The sequence below is a fragment of the Eurosta solidaginis genome, chromosome 2 (genome assembly GCF_040869045.1).
Source record: "Eurosta solidaginis isolate ZX-2024a chromosome 2, ASM4086904v1, whole genome shotgun sequence".
Taxonomy (NCBI): Eukaryota; Metazoa; Arthropoda; class Insecta; order Diptera; family Tephritidae; genus Eurosta; species Eurosta solidaginis.
Genome location: NC_090320.1, coordinates 163,082,498 through 163,105,326, shown reverse-complemented (window position 1 = coordinate 163,105,326; position 22,829 = coordinate 163,082,498).

The following is a 22,829-nucleotide window of genomic DNA, read 5'->3' as shown; positions in this document are numbered from 1 at the left end:
TTTTAAATTGCAATTTAATTTAAACCAAGCAATTTTAAGAAGCCGCAATGCTTCGATTTCATTATTTGTAACTTTTTCTCTAATAAAATGAAATTTAATGTCAATGTGTTTGGTGCGTTTATGGTGAACAGGATTTTTAGATATATGCTGTGCACTCATGTTGTCACCACATATAACCATAGCTTCTTCTGCTGCCCATCCAATTTCGAATAGTAATTTGCGTAGATACACCGCTTCTTTTGCGGCTGCTGTGAGAGCCACGTACTCTGCCTCTGTGCTGCTCAATGCTACAATACCAAAGATTATCGAAAATAAAGATGTTGCAGGGACGAAAAATCGTGTGAAGGAGGCTTTACAAAATTCTAGTAGGTCACATTCACCACTTACCACAGCAGAATTTGTTAAACTACTACTGTCTGTATTTGTTATATAACAATTATTTGTACACTTTTTATTCAGCTAATGTGTTCAGAATTCACATTTTTACTCTCTAAAACTCCAATCAGTGTATTTCTGTGCTTAAATTATGTTAAAAATTGTGTTAAAGTTTTTGGTGTGGTGGAAGTGACCTACTAGAATTTTGTGAAGCTCCGCTGGTTTCCACTGAAGTTCGCGCATGCAACAACTTTATTTTCGATAATATTTGACAATACTTTGTTTAGCTGAAGAGCTCGAATCGAACCTTGAATCATTATTATTGTTATGATAAATTATTTCTTAATTGAAAAAATTATTAAATTAGAATAGAAGAAAGAAAAATTTAGACAACTGCCAAAGCTCGTTGTATATATCCATTTTGGGAAATGCTAAATTCCTTCATCGGCAACGTTTAATTAATAATTAGAAAAAAATTATTGTTCTGGCCTTGAGCTCCAATCGAACCTTGAATCATTTATCAATAGGCCGATAAAACAAAAACAATTGTTAATAAACCATGAGCACTTGGGAATTTCAAAAAAAGCAATTGACAATAAACAAAAATCCAGCATTATCAGTGAATTGCAGCAGATGGCGCAACACTGAATAAATATAGTTGGTAAAAAGGAATAGAAGTAGCAAATTTGCCAGTCAAACAAACCACCGTTGTATAGCTAAATAGTTAACGCAGCATGCCTAAAGCGTACTGATGATGAAGGCTTAGCACCTTTCGAAATGGATCTATCTGCGCAGCTATGGCAGGTTGTCTGACAAATTTTCTACTTACTATTCCAAAAACAAAATACAATTTTTCAAATTTAGAAAAATTAAAAAATAACAATAATTATCATTAAAAAAAATTATTGCGCTGGCCTTGAGCTCGAATCCAACCTTGAATCATTTATCAATAGGCCGATAACAACAAAAACAATTGTTAATAAACCATGAGCACTTGGGAATGTCAAACAAAGTAATTGACAATAAACAAAAATAGAAGTAGCAAATTTGCCAGTCAAACAAACCACCGCTGTATAGCTAAATAGTTAGCGCAGCATGCCTAAAGCGTACTGATGATGAAGGCTTAACACCCTTCGAAATGGATCTATCTGCGCAGCTATGGCAGGTTGTCTGAAAAATTTTCTACTTACTATTCCAAAAACAAAATAAAATTTTTCAAATTAGGAAAATTAAAAAATAACAATAATTATCATTAGAAAATAATTATTGTTCTGGCCTTGAGCTCGAATCGAACCTTGAATCATTATTATTGTTATGATAAATTTTTTTCTTAATTGAAAAAATTATTAAATTAGAATAGAAGAAAGAAAAATTTAGACAACTCCCAAAGCTCGTTGTATAGATCCATTTCGCGATATGCTAAATTCCTTCATCGGCAACGTTTAATTAATACATCCCAGAGCACGGGAAAAAGTGTCAATAAAATATGACACTATGGCAGCATTTCCATCAAACAAGTCCAATTTTCATTTCATTTTCATTCTGCAACAGATGTCGCAGTGTTGTGAATATCAATCAAGAACCAGAATAGAAGTAGGATTAATGAAGACAAACAAAAAACCGCTGTGATGGCTGAATGGTTATAGCAGCGGCACCTAAACGATGCCGATGAAGGAATTTAGCAGTTCCCGAAATGGATCTATACAACGAGCTTTGGCAGTTGTCTAAATTTTTTCTTTCTTCTATTCTAATTTAATAATTTTTTCAATTAAGAAAAAATTTATCATAACAATAATAATGATAAAATAATTATTGTTAGGCCTTGAGCTCGAGTCGAACCCGCGCTCTTACAAATCAGTAGGCCGATAGAACAACAAAAATGTTTAATACATCCCAGAGCACGGGGAAAAAGTGTCAATAAAATATGACACTATGGCAGCATTGCCATCAAACAAGTCCAATTTTCACATTCATTCTGCAACAGATGTCGCAGTGTTGTGAATATCAATCAAGAACCAGAATAGAAGTAGGATTAATGAAGGTAAACAAAAAACCGCTGTGATGGCTGAATGTTTATAGCAGCGGCGCCTAAACGTTGCCGATGAAGGAATTTATCAGTTCCCGAAATGGATCTATACAAAGAGCTTTGGCAGTTGTGTAAATTTTTTCTTTCTTCTATTCTAATTTAATAATTTTTTCAATTAAGAAAAATTTATCATAACAATAATAATGATAAAATAATTATTGCTAGGCCTTGAGCTCGATTCGAACCCGCGATCTTTCTGGAAAATTTTGTATAATTTTTATATTTTCTATCTAGGTATGTAAGTCCTCGAAACCATACAATCATATTTTTATATTTTTGAAATTTGATATAAAATTAAAGAAGCTTGATTTATTTTTTTATCGTTTGGCGTTGGACACATTGATATATAACAATACATTTTTTTTTTTTTGAATTCGTTTTTATTTTGGGTCTTGGAAGAAATCAGTGTTAGGCGGACATTCGGGATTGCCAATTGACTTTATATTTTGTTCTTTTTTCTCTAAACACATCTTGAGTGAGACACTTAAATCATTATGTCTGTGAGACACAGTACTGAAAATTTGGCAGAAATGGGAGGACAGGATGACGAGCGTGGTAACGCGTCCCAGATTACCGAAGATCACGCCTCCAACTCATTCACTACGCAGAGAAGACCATCGAGCGAATCTCGTTACGGACAACGCGGAGTAGCTGGGTGGCGAATAATGACAAGATCCGTCACTCAAAATCAACATTTATTAAATACATATAGAACTAATACCTCTAACTCTCCAAGAGCGGGGAACACCGCAAACAACACTCCGCCCATTCCACGAATAGTCAATCTGGAAGCTCGAACGCGTCGGATTATTCAAGAGTCCTTGAGTGATTTTCGCGAACCGCGCAGATAGGGAACGAACTTAGTGCCCTGCTGGCTAATTTAAATGTAGTAGGAAGGCGGAACCCTCGCAGACAGTCCAACAACCAGACTGGCCACGAGAGATGCCAAATATGGAACAAGTGCAGTATACGGACAATGCTGATATAAAAAAACGAAAAATTGAGATCGTTGTCGCAGTGTTGTGAATATCAATCAAGAACCAGAATAGAAGTAGGATTAATGAAGACAAACAAAAAACCGCTGTGATGGCTGAATGGTTATAGCAGCGGCGCCTAAACGATGCCGATGAAGGAATTTAGCAGTTCCCGAAATGGATCTATACAATGAGCTTTGTCAGTTGTCTAAATTTTTTCTTTCTTCTATTCTAATTTAATAATTTTTTCAATTAAGAAAAAATTTATCATAACAATAATAATGATAAAATAATTATTGTTAGGCCTTGAGCTCGAGTCGAACCCGCGCTCTTACAAATCAGTAGGCCGATAGAACAACAAAAATTTTTAATACATCCCAGAGCACGGGGAAAAAGTGTCAATAAAATATGACACTATGGCAGCATTGCCATCAAACAAGTCCAATTTTCACATTCATTCTGCAACAGATGTCGCAGTGTTGTGAATATCAATCAAGAACCAGAATAGAAGTAGGATTGATGAAGGTAAACAAAAAGCCGCTGTGATGGCTGAATGTTTATAGCAGCGGCGCCTAAACGTTGCCGATGAAGGAATTTATCAGTTCCCGAAATGGATCTATACAAAGAGCTTTGGCAGTTGTCTAAATTTTTTCTTTCTTCTATTCTTATTTAATAATTTTTTCAATTAAGAAAAATTTATCATAACAATAATAATGATAAAATAATTATTGCTAGGCCTTGAGCTCGATTCGAACCCGCGATCTTTCTGGAAAATTTTGTATAATTTTTATATTTTCTATCTAGGTATGTAAGTCCTCGAAACCATACAATCATATTTTTATATTTTTGAAATTTGATATAAAATTAAAGAAGCTTGATTTATTTTTTTTTATCGTTTGTCGTTGGACACATTGATATATAACAATACATTTTTTTTTTTTTTTTGAATTCGTTTTTATTTTGGGTCTTGGAAGAAATCAGTGTTAGGCGGACATTCGGGATTGCCAATTGACTTTATTTTTTGTTCTTTTCTCTCTAAACACATCTTGAGTGAGACACTTAAATCATTATGTCTGTGAGACACAGTACTGAAAATTTGGCAGAAATGGGAGGACAGGATGACGAGCGTGGTAACGCGTCCCAGATTACCGAAGATCACGCCTCCAACTCATTCACTACGCAGAGAAGACCATCGAGCGAATCTCGTTACGGACAACGCGGAGTAGCTGGGTCGCGAATAATGACAAGATCCGTCACTCAAAATCAACATTTATTAAATACATATAGAACTAATACCTCTAACTCTCCAAGAGCGGGGAACACAGCAAACAACACTCCGCCCATTCCACGAATAGTCAATCTGGAAGCTCGAACGCGTCGGATTATTCAAGAGTCCTTGAGTGATTTTCGCGAACAGGTAACCGCGCAGATAGGGAACGAACTTAGTGCCCTGCTGGCTAATTTAAATGTAGTAGGAAGGCGGAACCCTCGCAGACAGTCCAACAACCAGACTGGCCACGAGAGATGCCAAATATGGAACAAGTGCAGTATACGGACAATGCTGATATAAAAAAACGAAAAATTGAGATCGATAGGTATTAATAAAAGAAACATAACGATATATTTTTTTTGTTGGGCAAACAACAACAACAAAAGTTATTAAAGGTCAAAGTTCATAATAAGCTTTTTTTTAAATCTAAATTACTTCTAAAGTATTAAACCGATTATCAACGTCGTTGGATATGTATTTCCAATACCTTTAATTTGATGTATATCTTAATTATATAACTGCAAAGAATTTCCTGAAATAATATAATTTTTTAAAAACATATCAAAATTTTTAAAAACTTAATTTTTTTTTAATTTAATTGCTGTATTAAATATATGAAAATATAGTTTGGTAGATGGGAAATAATTTAAGCTTTCATTTTAAATTATATATAATATCCTTAGTCCCATCAATGCACTGCCAACTGTCCCGTTCCTGGTATACCAAAACTTAATTTTGGGCAAATTAACAGTAATTCTGCGCAGAACACCTAGTATTTGTTTCCTTTATGTGCAAAACACCTTTCCGAGTTGGCGGCCTTGGGCCGCCCTTATTTAAATAACCCTGAGCTACGCCATGCCAAGTCCGGGTGGTTGCCTGAACCGTGGCAATATGCCACGGTACGCACTCTTTTGCGCGTTTTTAGGTACAGCCTAATAAAATTACCACAACCATGTTTTGAAAATGGCAATAAGGCCATACTGGCTTTATTTCCATTAGCAATTGGAAATATAGCACTTTTAAACATCGAATTTTTTAAGTATTTTACGGGATAGGAATACGAACAACATATCAAATGAAAGGTAATTTTACTACCTATATGAAAAAAAAAAATTTGAAAATCGGTTCGATACTTAAAGAGAAATTTAGATTTAAAAAATTGCTTCATATGAACTTTGACCCTTAATAACTCCTGTTATTGTCATTTGCCCACAAAAAAAATTGTGTAGTTATACTCAACTTGACCATGTCTATCAATCCTCATACTTTTTTTTTGATTCAGGAATTGTCCGTATACTACACTTAAGCCCCAAATATTAACGGACGACCACCGACAGACATTCTTCGGTCAGACGTGCATTCATGGGATGTACCTACAGCTCAAATACCAAAGATTATTTCGAGCTGGCACATCCGCTTCACTGGGACAGCAGGTGACATGTCTGTAGAAGACTTCATTTATCGAATAAATTCCTTGACGAGACAATCTTTAAATGGAGATTTCGATCTATTGTGTCAACATGCACACATGCTATTTAGTGGAAATGGGCAAGCTTGGTTTTGGCGTTGCCATCGAAAATCCGAAACGTCACTTGGGATCAACTATGTGAAGGGCTCCGACAAAAATACAAAGACCATTTGAATGACTTTGATCGAAAAGAAAATATGCGGTGTGGGAAACAAAATCCACATGAATCATTTGACCAATTTCTAGACGACATGTTGTCAATTAAAGATCGACTCCGCATACCGATGTCTGAAAACGAACTAATAGAAACTATGCTGATGAATCTCGAACCAGAACTTAGACACGAACTACTGCATTTAGAATGAGAAGATGTAGCAATGCTGCGCAAGGAATGTCACTAGCACTAAAATTTCTTTGCCAACTTTAATAATGTTCGACGTGACCTAAAAAAACGATAGGTAAGAGAAGTGTTTGAAGAAGATAAAGATGATCAAACCGCAAAGAATACTGAAGAAATGATCGTATCGGAAGTGGATATTTCCAAATACAAGTGTTGGAACTGCGATGAAATTGGACATAGATATCAAGATTGCACAAGCAGCATTAGGCGAATTTTATGTTATGGTTGCGGTATTTTGAACACATACAAGCCGAATTGCCTGAATTGTTTGAAAATATCGGGAAACGCGAAAGCAGATATCCGTCGACGCGGGTATCCACCATTGAATCAGCCTCGGAGTTAAGCCACCCAACTATATTGAGGAGAAGTGTTGACACTTCAAATCATATTGACGAAAGTCTTAATATTAATCCTATAATACCTTTTCAGCCGTGGTGGAGCCGTGTGTAGAAGTCCACGAAAGTGGGGAATGCTTCTGACCGCCATTCACCTGGGAATGGCCAGAGCGATTCTTTTGCATGCGGTTCACTGCCGGTCGCTTGCGGCCAAGTATCCTCTGGGTAGCCGCTAAACATCCGTTTAGCGGTGAGCTAATGTGAGAAGGCGACAACCTGGCTAGGCCACTCTGACATAATCGGTTTAAGGGCTAGCCGGGGGAGATCTCATCGGCAGCGTCTGTACACCTCTAGGTGCGGCTGCAAGCGGGCGTCTGTCTTGGAGTAAGCGGCTCGCTATATAAACTTGCAAGTAATATTTTCACCCCCGCTGAGCGGGTTGTGCGCTGGGCTTGGGACCCGCCACGTAAAACCATACTCCAATGAAATATAACAACAAGCCTCGGATAAGTACACTCTCTATTGATGATGACCATGGCAAACGTTTGAAGGACAATGAATTGAGGGCATGCACCTGGAACGTCAGCTCCCTGAATGGGATTGGTGCAGATGCCCAGCTGGTTGATGTCCTCGTCAAAGCAAAATCTGACATCACCGCCATCCAAGAAATGCGTTGGACGAAGCAAGGAAGAAAGAAGATCAAAAATTGTGACATCTATTGGAGTGGCCATACGAATAAGCGCAGTTTCGGCGTCGGATTCGAGGTGGGGGAGAGACTTCGTCGCCAAGTGCTGGCGTTCACGCCTGTAGATGAGCGTCTCGCCGCTATCCGAATAAAAGCAAAATTTTTTAATATATCATTCATCTGCGCCCATGCGCCGACTGGGGAGAAAGACGATGAGGTGAAAGACACTTTTTATGAACAATTAGAACGCACATACGAGCGCTGCCCCCGTCATGATATAAAAGTCGTGCTTGGCGACTTTAACGCCAGGGTGGGCAAAGAAGGTGTTTTTGGCCCTACAGTCGGAAAGTTCAGCCCACACAATGAAACTTCTCCTAACGGACTGAGGCTGATTGACTTTGCTGGTGCTCGAAACATGGTCATATCCAGCACGAGGTTCATGCATAAAAAGATACATCAAGCTACATTCCTGTCTCCTGATGGAAATACTCGCAATCAGATCGATCACGTTGTAATAGACGGACGGCATGCCTCCAGTGTTTTAGATGTGCGCACGATCCGAGGACCTAACATCGACTCGGACCATTATCTCGTTGCAGACAAAATACAATACAAAAAACACAAGGAAAGCTAGACGTCGAAAAGCTTCAATCACAACAGACTGCCAATGATTTCGCAACTCGACTCTCACACTGCTCTTTGAGAGCACAACTCATCCTGAAGGAATACAGGAGCAGTGGGAGCATATCTCCAAAGCACTTCGTACTGCCGCCAAGGAAAAAATTGGTTACCGGCGGCCACGAAAAAACAACTGGTACGATGAAGAATGCTGCGTTGCAACCGAAAGAAAAGACGCAGCCTACAGGGCTACGTTAAAAGCGAGCGCGACAAGAGGAGTGTGTGAACGCTATCGTGAGTTGAAAAGGGAAGCGAGACGCCTTTTCAGGAAGAAAAAAGCAGAAGCAGAAAGGCGTGAATGCGAGAAGCTTAAGCTGCTAGCCACCAGGAATAACGCCCGAAAATTCTACCAAAAAATACGGCGACAGACGGAAGGTTTTAAGACCAGGGCAAACTCCTGTAGGAATAAAAACGGCGACCTTGTAACTGATGTCTAGAGAGTGCTTAGATTATGGAGGAATACTTCTCTGCTCTCCTAAATGGAGGCAGCAATTCACCGCGCAGAGATGAAGAACCCGACCCCGCAATCGATGATGATGGAATATATGTGCCCCCTCCCGATTATGACGAAGTTAGAATAGCAATAACCAGATTGAAAAACAACAAGGCCGTGGGCGCTGATGGATTGCCTGCGGAGCTATTCAAGTTCGGCGGCGAGGAGCTGGTAAGGCGCATGCAGCAGCTTCTTAGCAAAATATCGGCGGACGAGTGCATGCCCGACGGTTGGAATCTAAGTCTTCTTTGCCCAGTCCACAAGAAGGGGGATACTGCAAAATGCACCACCAATCGTGGAATCAGACTTATTAATATCGCATATAAGGTCCTTTCAAGTGTATTGTGCGAAAGATTTAAGCCCACCGTGAACCGGCTGATTGGACCTTATCAGTGCGGCTTCAGACCTGGTAAATCTACCATCGACCAGATTTTCACAATGCGCCAAATCTTGGAAAAAACCCGTGAAAAGAGAATCGACACACATCACCTCTTCGTCGCCTTTAAAGCTGCCTTCGACAGCACGAAAAGGAGCTGCCTATATGCCGCTATGTCTGAATTTGGTTTCCCCGCAAAACTTATACGGCTGTGCAAAATGACGTTGAGCAACACCATCAGCTCAGTCAGAATTGGGAAGGACCTCTCCGAGCCGTTCGAAACTAAACGAGGTTTCAGACAGGGTGACCCCTTATCGTGCGATTTCTTTAATTTGATGCTGCAGAAAATTATAGCTGCAGAACTTAACCGCACTGGAACAATATACTATAAAAGCGTGCAATTACTGGCATATGCTGATGACATTGATATCATCGGCCTAAGCATCCGCGCTTTTAGTTCTGATTACTCCAAACTGGAAAAAGAAGCGGTAAAGATGGGTTTGATTGTGAATGAGGACAAAACGAAGTACCTGCTGTCATCCAGCAAAGAGTCAGCACATACGCGCCTTGGCAACCACGCTACTGTTGGCAGCCATAATTTCGAAATAGTAAAAGACTTCGTTTATTTGGGAACCAGAATCAACACTAGCAACAACATCAGCACTGAAAGCCAGCGAAGAATCAATCTTGCCAATAAATGCTACTTTGGACTAAGTAGGCAATTGAAGAGTAAAGTCCTCTCTCGGCGAACGAAAATCATACTCTACAAGTCACTTATCGTACCCGTCCTGCTATATGGGGCAGAAGCATGGACCATGACAACAGCAGATGAAGCGGTTTTGGGAGTGTTCGAGAGTAAAGTTCTTCGAAAGATTTATGGACCTCTACGCGTTGGCGATGGCGAGTACCGAAGAAGATTTAATGATGAGCTGTACGAGCTATACGCAGACATCAACATAGTCCAGCGAATTAAAACGCAGCGGCTGCGCTGGCTAGGCCATGTTATGCGAATGAATGATGATGCTTCGGCCAAGAAAGTGTTTCTATCGGAACCCGCCTATGGAAGCAGAGGTAGAGGGCGGCCCCACTCCGTTGGAAGGACCAGGTGGAAAACGATTTTAAATCCCTTGGTGTGACCAATTGGCGCCGGTTGGCGGAGCGAAGGAGCGACTGGCGCGCCTTGTTGGACGGCCATAACCGTTTAGACGGTTAAGCGCCAATTAAGAAAGTGAGTAGTACCTTTCACGTGAGATGGGAACAGTACCAAAAGCGACGCGCTGAATTGTTTCCGACCTAAATCACGCTCAACTAGGCGTATGAGTAAATTTTGGGCTAACCGAAAGCGACTAAGAAAATTTGTTATTTCTTCAATAATTTACAAAGCATGTGACACTAGGCCATATATCAAGTTAGAAATAGAGGGTAGAAAAGCTTTGGCTTTATTGGACAGTGGTGCCAATAAAAGCGTCATTGGAGGAGAGTTAGCTAGGGAATTATTAGCATTAAGATCTAGTTTGCAAATCTTACAAGTCAAGAGTTTTGTGAGAAAAGCTGATGGGCAACGTCAGCAGATATCTGGGTATTTTAGTGGGCAAGTTTGTTACGGGTCAAAATCTTTTGAGTTTCTGATTGTACCGTCAATAACTCAAGATGTTATTTGTGGCGTAGATTTTTGGAAGGATTTTGACATTAACATAAACTTTAACTCTTTTACTGGAAGATTGGAGAGTATAAAAACGGATGATCCATCCATGCCCATTCTTTTGATTCACAGCAAAAACAACAACTAAAATCAATTATCGATTTTTTTCCTAATTTCGAACGCGACGGGTTGGATCTCACCACGGTTATTGAACATGTAATTGATACGGGCGATACCAAGCCAATTAAGCAAAAGCATTATCCAATATCACCAGCTACGGAAAAATTATTATGCAAAGAAATTGACCGAATGCTAGACTTAGGTGTAATAGAAGAAGCTCCAAATTCTCTTTGGTCTTTGCCCGGTTGTTTTGATCGTGAAACCAGGAGTGTTCGTTTCTGCCTAGATTCGCGAAAAGTAAATCAGGTAACTGTCAAGGATGCATATCCAATACCAAATATTGAGGATTGCTAAGTAGACTTCCCCCAGTTTATTTCGTTTCTAAAATTGATCTGAAAGATGCATTCTGGCAGATCAATTTGGAAAAGCAATCACGGGAGAAGACTGCCTTCACAGTTCCTAACAGACCATTGTACCAATTCACAAGGATGCCTTTTGGATTGTGCAATGCACCACAAACTATGTGTAGACTTACAGATAAAGTGATTCCATATTATTTAAAATCCAATATTTTCGTCTATCTGGATGATCTCTTAATATTATCATCTTCTTTTAACGAACACTTAATGCAATTATCCGAAGTCTCCACATTATTGCGAAAGGCTGGCTTAAAAATTAACGTTCAGAAGAGCTCATTTTGTCTAAGTCAAGTGAAATATTTAGGATATGTGGTTGGAAACGGAACTCTCCAAGTTGATCGAGAAAAAGTCGGGCCAATCCAAGATTTTCCAGTACCAAAAACAGTGCGCCAACTCAGAAAGTTTTTAGGTATGCCAGGTTGGTATCGACGGTACATCAATGACTATTCGACTACAATGTTTTATTTAACCGAGCTACTTGCAAAGAAAAAACCTTTTGCATGGACTGAAGAAGGCACAAAAGGCTTTTGATACTCTTAAAGCTAAGCTGTCTTCAGCTCCAGTTCTCGTTCATCCAAACTACGAAAAAACTGGTATCTTACAATGTGACGCAAGCCAAGTGGGGTTAGGCGCATGTTTATAGCAAGAAGATGACTGTGGTCACGAACGACCGATAGCGTATATGGCAAAAGTTAAACAAAGCGAAAAGAAATTATAGTCACTGAGCTAGAGTGCTTGGCAGTCGTGCTAGCCATTAAAAAAGTTCAGGATGCATAGAAAGGCATGACTTTAAAGTAGTGACAGATCATGCAAGTTTGCGTTGGCTTATGCGACAGAAAGACTTAAGTGGAAGGTTAGCTAGGTGGGCAATCAAATTCCAAGGATACGCATTTACTGTAGAACATCGTAAAGGCAAGGACAACGTTGTAGCAGACGCATTATCGCGGATGTACGAAGAAATGTCTTATAACGAAATTAATGAACTAGAGCTCGACATCACACCGGAAATAGATTTAGATTCAGATGCATTTAATTTTCCAGACTACGAAGAGTTTAAAAGCAAGTATAGAACCGCGAACTTGTCCGATTTTCAAATCAGTGGCAAGTATCTTTATCACAGAACAGAATTCGTAACAGGTGACGATAATGTCGACGATGGTGCATGGAAATTATATGTTCCCGTAGAATTACGTTTCAAAATTATTAAAGCGGCTCATGATCAACCGACATATGCGCATGGTGGCATAGCCAAAACGGTGGAACGCATCCGAAGAAAATTTCTCTGGCCAGGTATGATAGTTGAAATTTGAGATTATATAAAAGACTGTGAAAACTGTCAAACTTCGAAAGCACCAACAAAATGCCTTCGACCGCAAATGGGTAATGAAATGCGTTCGAATAGACCCTTTCAGTTGTTGTACATGGATCTAATTGGACCCTTCCCTCGTTCGAAAAAAGGTAACATAGGACTATTAATAATACTAGACCACCTTACAAAATTCACCTTTTTAAAGCTGCTAAAGAAGTTTATATCCCATCTTATTGTAGATTATTTGAAGGAAAATATTTTTGATTGCTTTGGTGTTCCCGAAAGTATTGTCACGGACAACGGAAGTCAGTTCAAATCAGCAGACTTCGATCGCTTCCTTAAACAGTATGATATTCTCTTCTGCTTCTGAAAGAGTAAATCGCTCAATTAATGAAGCCTTACGAACATATATTCGAAAGGATCAGCGCGAATGGAATTTATTCACCAGTATTATCAATTGTTCTCTTCGAAATAGTCTCCATCAATCTTTAGGATACGCACCATATTATGCAGTATTCGGGCAACACATGATAACTCATGCTAAATATTACGAACTTTTAAGAAATTTTGAATCTTTTAAACGAAGGTGAAGCTAAATTTTATCAGCTGATAATTTTCAAATCATCAGGGATTACATCAAAAGCAACCTCGAGCGCATCAACGTAACGCAGCTAGATATAATTTGAGAGCAAGACCAAGGACATTTGAGGAAGGTCAAGTAGTTACAAGACGAAATTTTGTGCAAAGTAACCAAGCAGCATAATGCTAAGCTCGCCCCTACCGGTGTTATGGCTCACATAAAATAACGCAAAGGAAACTTCTATTGTGTTGTGGAAGATATGAATGGAAAGGAAGTAGGAACATTCCACGCAAAAGATTTATGGTAGCTAAAAGATGAAGGAAGCACTCATTTGAAAACCTAGGCATTATTCCTTTTGATTTTTTTTGTGAATTTGTTCTAGTAACTCTTCCTCTTTTCAGCTATGTTGATCGTAGTCTACACGAACAAAATGTTCATGCGGCCTACATTAACTTACCTGTGTTATGAGGGCGAGTTACATGTCACAAATGCAAATAACATAGATACAGGCTAACAGCGAAACTAATGTCGATAACATATGCTGCACCAACAGCCGGTAATATTGCATATGTTACTAAATATATTCTAACGAATTTACTGCAATTCCCCTTATTTGCAATCTTCTGCTAACGTTCTTATCGCTAAACTGTTGAATTACTAACTCCAATTTTGAATAATGGAAAAATGGTCTTTATTAAAGTACTTCACAATAACGCTTATATTTTGCAACTAGCTTGCTTAATAACCAAACTGACTGATAGCTTAAATTAAACGGATTTATTGCCCGACAGATAGCGTGCTTAACTGGAACTGCTTCTAGCGCCTCTACCGCTGATGCTTTTATAGTCTGTGATTTCCTCGTGGCATCTTCTAGGCGCTTCCAGAATTTACTTAGTTACCCCCATATAATTAGAACTACAGATGCACCTATATAGCTTCTCATATGCGTGTATTTGTGAGCGACACTTCCACATTTACAATTGTATACTTTTGGAGCATCTGAGATAAGATATCTGCATGTGTTTGTGCATCTCTTCTCTGCTGCGTGTACGTACATATGTGTAGACATAATGATTTATTCGTTTACGTACATACAAGTGTAGCAGCTTGCTTCATTGTTGTTGTGGCTTTATTTACTTAGCATCAGATTAGTGATGGGAGTATCACTTAGTGTCACTAATATTCGTCACACTGCCCTCCACCTAAGTCTGATCGTCCCGATCAGACAAATCGTCCGATCTAAACGCTGCTAGCATCTCCAAATGTACCAATCTTCTACTTCGTGGTTTCCCAATGGTTTGTATGCGGTAGATGGTGTCACTGATCTTCTTCACAACTTTGTACGGGCCTTCCCAACTGCGCCGAAATTTAGATGGAATACCTTTCCGCCGGTGAGGGTTTTATAGCAGTACCAGATCTCCCTCCAAAAAACCTTCCGAATTAAATTTCTTGTCATGCCAGTGTTTTATGTTACTACTTATTACGGTGAGCCGTTCCCTCACACTCTGTTGTTTGGAAGTACTTCGTAGAGCTTGCGCTTGACGGATTTACTTCGCATAATCAGTATCGTTCCCACGTTTCACAAAAGTAGTGCACTCCTTCTTGACGCTACCCTCGCATTTTTTCTGGGAAATTCGTTGCTTCGTTTTTGTGCGTCCATTAGGTTTTGTCAATGTCAATGTTTCTCTCGCAGGTACTTTTGATTTTGCTTTATTTGGCCCATTCGATCTATCAACATTTGCCTTTGACTTTCGTGGTCTTTGTCGAGTCTTCTCCACCAGTACTCGATTACTACTGAACCCTTCTTGCAAACTGAAGTTAAGTGGTATATCCTGGTTCTTATAACGCATCACCCTTTTCTGCATATCGATCTTGATATCATGGTCAACCAAAAAATCCACTCTCAATATGACTTCATCAACGATCTCCGCCACAACGAATTTGTGTAGAACTTTGACCTTTCGAATCAAGACTTCACATACCACTTCTCCCTGGACTTGGTTATACTCGCCAGTGAGCGTATGCAACCTTGCTCCAGGTAACGGTTTTACTCTCCTGTTGACCAAGTCAGATGGGATTAAAGAATGAGATGCGCCCGTATCTACAGTCAGAACACGACCGCATTCCCTCTGACTGTAAGACTGCTCGATTTTCTACCAATTTGCGACACAGATATCACAGGACATTCACTAGCTGGAGCTAGCACTCGATCTCTACAGCTTAATCGCTCTTGCTCATCCCCTCCAGCTTTTTTATTAAGACCACCCATGCTGTTGAAACCACTAGGATCAAGATCGCAATGACGTGCAATGTGACCGGGCTTCCCGCATTTGAAGCATTTGATAACTCTTTCACTCCGCTTTTGCGATCCTTTCAGCGCCTCAAATATTGCGTCTACCCACTCTGGCCTTTCTACTTCCAGACGGCGTGCTTTGAAAATTGGCTTACACAGAAGCGACGCTGTTTCCTGAATCATAGCATGTGTTACCATTTCTGCGAATGTTGGCTTTAGGTTTGCGTATATAGCTCGCTTTGTTTCGACGTCCCGTATGCCATTTATAAAGCTCTGAATCTTTACCCTTTCAGTGTATTCCACGGGTGCGTCCGCATTCGCTAAATGTGCTAGCCTTTCAATATCCGACGCAAACTCTTGCAATGTTTCACCAGGCCTCTGGAAGCGGTTCAGCAACTCCATATGGTATATCTGTCTCCTATGCTCAGTTCCGTATCGTCTCTATAGAGCGCCCATCAATGCTCCATAACAGTTCCGTTCGCCCTCTGGAATGGTTTGTAAAATCTCAGCTGAAGGCCCTTTCAACGCCATGAGCAGCGCAGCAACTTTATCTTCAGCACTCCAGTTGTTCACTGCTGCGGTCTTTTCAAACTGAATCTTAAACGCCTGGAAAGGAACAGAACCGTCAAAGGATGGTGTTTTTACCTTTGTATTACTCGTTGAAACAGCTGGGCGATCCATTTGCAACTGCTGTATACGACCTCTCAAAGCTTCTATCTCGGCATCAATTTTGTCCTCGAGCTGCACAATTTTTGTATCCTGTGCTTCCAGCTTTGATGTTACCCTTATCTCCTGTGCTTCCAGCTGCGAGGATATGCGGGCCTCCTGTGCTTTCAACTGCTCAGCCAACTGAGATGTCATATATGTCTTTTTCTCTTCCAGTTGAGTTTCCATCTTGGATGTAATCTGTGTCGACATTTCTGACCTAAGCGTTTCTTGTGCTTCAATCTTCGATGTAATCTCTGTCGATATTTCTAACATACGCGTTTCTTGTGCTTCAATCTTCGATGTTATTTCTGACGACATTTCTGACATTTGCGACGACATTGATGTTACTGTCGATGTTTGTGCAGATATTGCAGCCAAAATCATGTTCAAATCTGTGCTCGAAACTGTCTGCGATGTTTCGTTTTTCTCTTGAATTTTTATTGTTGTCTCGTCTCCATCAGGATAAAAGACATACTCGTCCACATCAATTCCTTGCGACTCCATTACCTCTCGTAGCGGTGCTTGAAGTTCTATCTTATTGCCGGTTGTATTCAATCCACGGTTCTCCAACTCCTTTTTTAGTTGCTGGATCCTCAATTCACTCAACTTTGTCATGTCCCAGTTGTATTCCCAATCTTCGGAATTTATTCAACCATTCCTCTTCTGACACCAATTTTAACGAATTTACTGCAATTCCCCTTATTTGCAATCTTCTGCTAACGTTCGTATCGCTAAACTGTTGAATAAATAACTCCAATATTGAATAATAGAAAAATGGCCTTTATTAAAGTACTTCACAATAACACTTATACTTTGCAACTAGCTTTCTTAATAACCAAACTTACTACTAGCTTAAATGAAACTGATTTATTGCCCGACAGATAGCGTGCTTAACTGAAACTGCTTCTAGCGCCTCTACTGCTGGTGCTTTTATACTCTGTGATTTCCTCGTGGCATCTTCTAGGCGCTTCCAGAATTTACTTAGTTACCGCCATATAATTATAACTACAGATGCACGTATATAGCTTCTCTTATGCGTGTATTTGTGAGCGACACTTCCACAATTACAATTGCATACTTTTGGGAGCATCTCAGATACGATATCTGCCCGTGTTTGTGCATCTTTTCTCTGCTGCGTGTACGTACATATGTGTAGACATAATGATTTAATCGTTTACGTACATACAAGTGTAGCAGCTTGCTTCATTGTTGTTGTAGCTTTATTTACCTAGTATCAGATTAGTGATGATCACTTAGTGTCACTAATATTCGTCACAATATTGTCACCAGCTGCAAGTAACAGAATGAGACAAACAAATAGGATTATTGAAATTGCATACGTTTGGTTATGCGTATATTCAAACTATTAGACTGTAATCGCATGATTTTCTGTACCCAAAGAAGCAATGACCAGTCCGGTTCGACCCAAAAACAAGTATAGAGGAAATTTGATAATTCGAAAATAATAAATGATCACCTGATGTTACAAAAATAGTTCGAATACAAGATAAAGACCGCTCATTGGAATTTGGCTGGAAAAATGTCAGCTTCAACTGAAGATGAAAAAATCAGTAGTCAAGTATAATCGGTGACCGACACGGTCGATAATTATTTCCCGCCGCGACATTGTACACACCTTATTAAAAATAAAAGTAGAAAAGACTGAATTTAAAATATTCGACCGACACAATCGATGAGTTTTACCCGTCGAGATAATGTCGCCTAAAGTTACGCCAACACAGCTTTTAAAACATAAAAAAAGTGTTAAGTGATTTTTGGTTGAAGAAAAGGAGTAAAGTTTAAAGCCGCGATGTTGCCCGTTGAGACAATATCCAAAAAGGATAAAAAAATAAATTATTTAGAGAAACTGGAGTTAAGTTGATAACCTGATAATCGCGACTTGGTGCCCACAGTGAATTTTAAATATTATCCTGGCAAAAGGATATCAGAGAAAAAAAATAAAAAAGTTAATAACAAAACAAGATGTGTAAATGAAAAGATAGTTCCAACTCTGTGGCTCAATACGATTTGAGGCAGAAGTTTTGTATATGAAAAATAACCTACGGAATTGGTAACTCCTTGTTCAAATGAAAAATTGCAAAAGACCCAAAACGTTCGAAAATATCATGTGACATAAATTTATAATCGAGAAATGAATAGATTTGAAAAATAAAAGAAAAATTAATAATGCAAAAATTCAAGGCAACCACAAACACGAAAATATATTATCAAATAACCAATACCAAAAATTAACGGATATGATGGTGATCGGGAAGACGAATCAGGAGCTGTTATAACTGATGATCGGAAACAATGATTGTTCTCCAGCTAAATGTATTTTCCAACTAATTTTAGTTACACCGCAATAACTTTATATAAATAGATACTCGTTTATTTAGCAAAAAAAGAAATATGAAAAAATGAAAACGTGCTCACCGTAGTGAAGTGATAAATTCAATAACAAAAATTATTCTTATGAACGAACATAACGAGAAAGCAAAATGTCAAATATAACTCGGTATACAATTTCAGTGTTGGAGAGTGATGCTGAGTTAGAGATTACACTGAGTAACCGGTTGACGATTCCGAGTAGTAGATAGTTCTAAACATTCCGCCCACCTCGTCCTGTGCGACGAAACAATTATCCGCCCACCATAGGCGTCATACGCGGCTCATCCATGGGAAGCGTTACTAGTTTTGAAATTGCTCTTTTTATAGTTGCTGATTTGGTACGTACAGTTGCAACTCTTACATGAGAATCTCCACCAGGGTGTACTTGGATAACCCGACCCAAAAGCCATTGAGAAGGGGGTACCCGTTCGTCGCGTAAAAGAACCAGGTCACCTATCTTCAAATTTTTTTGCGATTGCTGCCACTTATTTCGAATCTGAAGCTCTCTCAAATACTCAGCATTCCAGCGCTGCCAAAAATGTTGATTTATTTGTTGTATTTGTCTCCAACGGGTTAGCCTGGAAGCCTTGATGTCAAGTAAGCTTGGCTCGGGTGATGCTATCAAGGGACCTCCATTCAACAAATGTGCAGTGTAATCGCCGTGATGTCGTCCGGATCATTGGAGAGAGGGGTCAGTGGTCTCGAATTGAGTACAGCCTCTACCTCTTTTAGCACTGTATAGAATTCTTCGAATGTCAGTGTTGCTTCGCCGACAACGCGTTTAAGATGGTGCTTCATGCTTTTTATTCCTGCCTTCCATATACCTCCAAAATTGGGTGACCCGGGAGGAATAAAGTGCCAAGAGACTCCTCTAACGGATCCGTAATGCGCACCTGCCTCTAACTGATTTCGAAACTGAGCGATGTAGTCTTTCAACACGGTGTTTGCTCCTACAAATGTTGTAGCACAGTCGCTGTATATATCGGAGCTGTAGCCTCGAACCGCAAAAAAGCGACGTAGTGCCAACAAAAACATATTTGTCGTAAGGTCGCTTACAAGCTCGAGATGGATAGCCCGAGTACTGAAAGATACGAATAGCGCAATATATGCCTTGTGCGCTTGATGTCCCCTGCCTTTTGAAGTGCGAACCCTATATTGGCCGGATTACAACGGGCTGCGGGCAAAGCCCCCATGATTTGGCTTGCAGGTTGGCAACGATGGCGAAAGCATTTTATGCAGCGGTCAATAGGCCAGAACCGACGCCTAATAAAGTTCAACGTCGTCTGAACCCCGCCGTGCAACGTACGCTCATGTGCTTGGGCTATAAGCAGCGAAGTCAATTTATCATCTTTTGGTAATATAATGGGAAATCGTTCGGCTTCTGATAAGAAGGCATGCTTGAGGCGTCCATTAACTCGTAAAATGTCGTCATTCCCAATGGTTGGGTTGAGCCTTCGCAGCTTACTTTTGGTCGAGAGCGGTTTACCTTGATGTAGACAAGAGATCTCATTAAAAAAATTAACATTTTGAACGTACCTGAGCCATAAATTAAGGGCAGCCGCTCGTTCTGATGCAGTACACCAATTCTCCGTATAATGTGGTAAGTTCAGCCTTGCAGCTAGAAATCTTCGACACCAGGCTGTCACCGCGACGAGTTTGTTGATATTTGAATATTTCGCCAGCAGATGCTCTCGTAGCGGCTCAGTGATGTTAGTGGTCATGACGGCAAGTGCAGCCGTGTTTGATGTAGCACTGAACGTAGGTTGAGTTGGCCAGTCTCCCTCGGCGCTAGTCAGCCAAGACGGACCCGACCACCGTATAGTAAGATCGGTAATATCAGATGGCATAACTCCTCTAGTTGCGACATCAGCTGGATTACACTTCGTTGATACATATCTCCACGCAGATGCAGATGTTACTTCCTGTATTTGAACCAAGCGATTCGCTAGATACTGTCGGTGTTGACCTGGATTAGAGAGAATCCAACTCAGCGTCGTTTTCGAGTCTGACCAGCAATATATTTGTGCCTTGTCGATTTTAAGGGCATCTGCCATCTTAGCAGCAAGCTTAGAAGCTAAAACCGCTGCGTTTAGCTCAAGGCGTGGAATAGATATCTTTTTGAGTGGCGATACCTTAGTTTTAGCCATCAAGATTGACACGTGTACAGTTCCGTCCGCCTCGATCACTCGTAAGTAGCACACCGCGGCGTAGGCTGATTTTGATGCATCCGCAAAAATGTGCAATTGACGGTTGAGTATATTGATTGATGTGTGAACCCATCGTTCAATCTTTATTGACTCGAGGCAGGGGAGCTCATCTCGAAACCTTCTCCATTTTTCCAGATGTGGGTTTGGAATAGGATCATCCCATTCAAACCCCAGTACCCAGAGCTCTTGAAATATAATTTTGCCTACAATGATGACTGGTGCTAAAAGGCCCAGTGGATCGTATGTTCTTGCGATATCAGATAGCTGTTGGCGTTTTGTAATGGGTCCTGTGTACGAGGTACGCGATATTTTGTATTCGATGGTATCTGACATGCATTTCCAAAAAATACCCAATACCTTGGTTTCTTTGTCCAATGCTAAGCTACAGTATGCCTCAGACGATGCTTGAGTATCTGAACTGATCGTTTGCAGAAATTCCGTGGAGTTGGAATTCCATTTCCGTAGAGAAAACTCCTCACCGCGCAGGAGTTCTTGAAGTTCGTGTTTCAAATTTACCGCCTCTGTCACGGTGTCAGCGCCGTGCAAGCAAACGTCCATGTAGAATGATTCGCGTAAAATTTGCGAGGCGCGGGGATATGCCGCTTCTTCTTCCATTGCAAGAGTATGGAGAACTTTGATCGTTAAGTATGGGGAGCAATTAAGTCCATATGTCACGGTAAGTAGTCGAAATACTTGGGGTTGGCGCTATGCATTGAACCAATAAATACGCTGCATATCTACGCCTTCATCACACACCTTGATTTGTCGGTAGCACTTCTCGATATCGGACATGAAAGCGATTCGGTGCAAACGCCACTTGATGAGGAGTGAGGCTAAATCAGTTTGTAATTTCGGGCCTGTATGCAACCAGTCATTCAATGACATACCAGTGCTATACTTTCGTGACGCGTTGAACACTGTTCGCAGCTTTGTTGTTGAGCTTGATGCTTTATATACTCCGTGGTGAGGAATGTAGCAAGTTGGGTTTGGTTCAGCACTCTCTAATACAGGCTGCATGTGGCCGAGCGAGATGTACTCATCCATGAACTGTTCGTATAATGTTTTCATATTAGGATCGCGGTGCAGACGATTTTGTTGATACTTGAACAGTCTTAGCGCATCTTGTTTCGATTCTCCCAATGCGGATAAGTCGGCAGATACTTTGAAAGGATAGCGCACTGAAAAACGTCCAGTGTCATCGCGTTGTGTGGTCTTTGCAAAGTACGCCTCGCAATACAATTCGTCCATTGTCATTGGAGGTGGTGATGCTAAGTCCTCTGCTTAACCAATTCGTTTAGCTCAACAGAAGTGTTCGTACACCACTTCGCTTGCAAATGTTTCTGTGTGTTAGAACCTATAGGTCCATAGACAATCCACCCCAGATGTGTGTTTTGTGCTATAGGAGCGTTATTAGTCGACCGTTTTAGGCCACTGTACAATAGGGAGCCATAGCTGTCACCGCCCACCACTACGTCTACTCTTCCAGATTCAGCGAAAGTTGGATATGCTAATTTAAGATCGCAAAACTCACTGACTGCGTTGTAATTGATCGACGATGTGGGAATCATGTGCCCTAAACGTGGTAAAATCAGTGCGATGCATTTGATATGAAAATCAGGCTCTATTAAAGAGCGCAAAGTGAACCCAACGAGCCCTTTCGACGTGCCGACAGGTACCCTACCTATGCCTGTAATAGGCACAGCCACCGAGGTTCGAGGCAAGCGTAATTGTTGAGCCGCGAACTCACTGATGAAAGTTGCCTGTGATCCGGGATCAAGTAATGCACGTAGCTTGAGGAAGTGACCACTCGGTGATTCAACTCCTATTGGTGCAGTTGCAAGCAAAACGTTGGGTAGATTTCCTGATGAGGGCGGCGAAGCCGGTGGCAGGCGATGATGATTCACCAGCACCGTTTTGCCGTTGAAGAAATCGTGAAGGAAAGTGTGGTGCTTTGCATGACACTCCTTGCAAGTGTATTTTGATGTACAGCTAGTCAGGGCATGTGCTCCCCTCAAGCAAT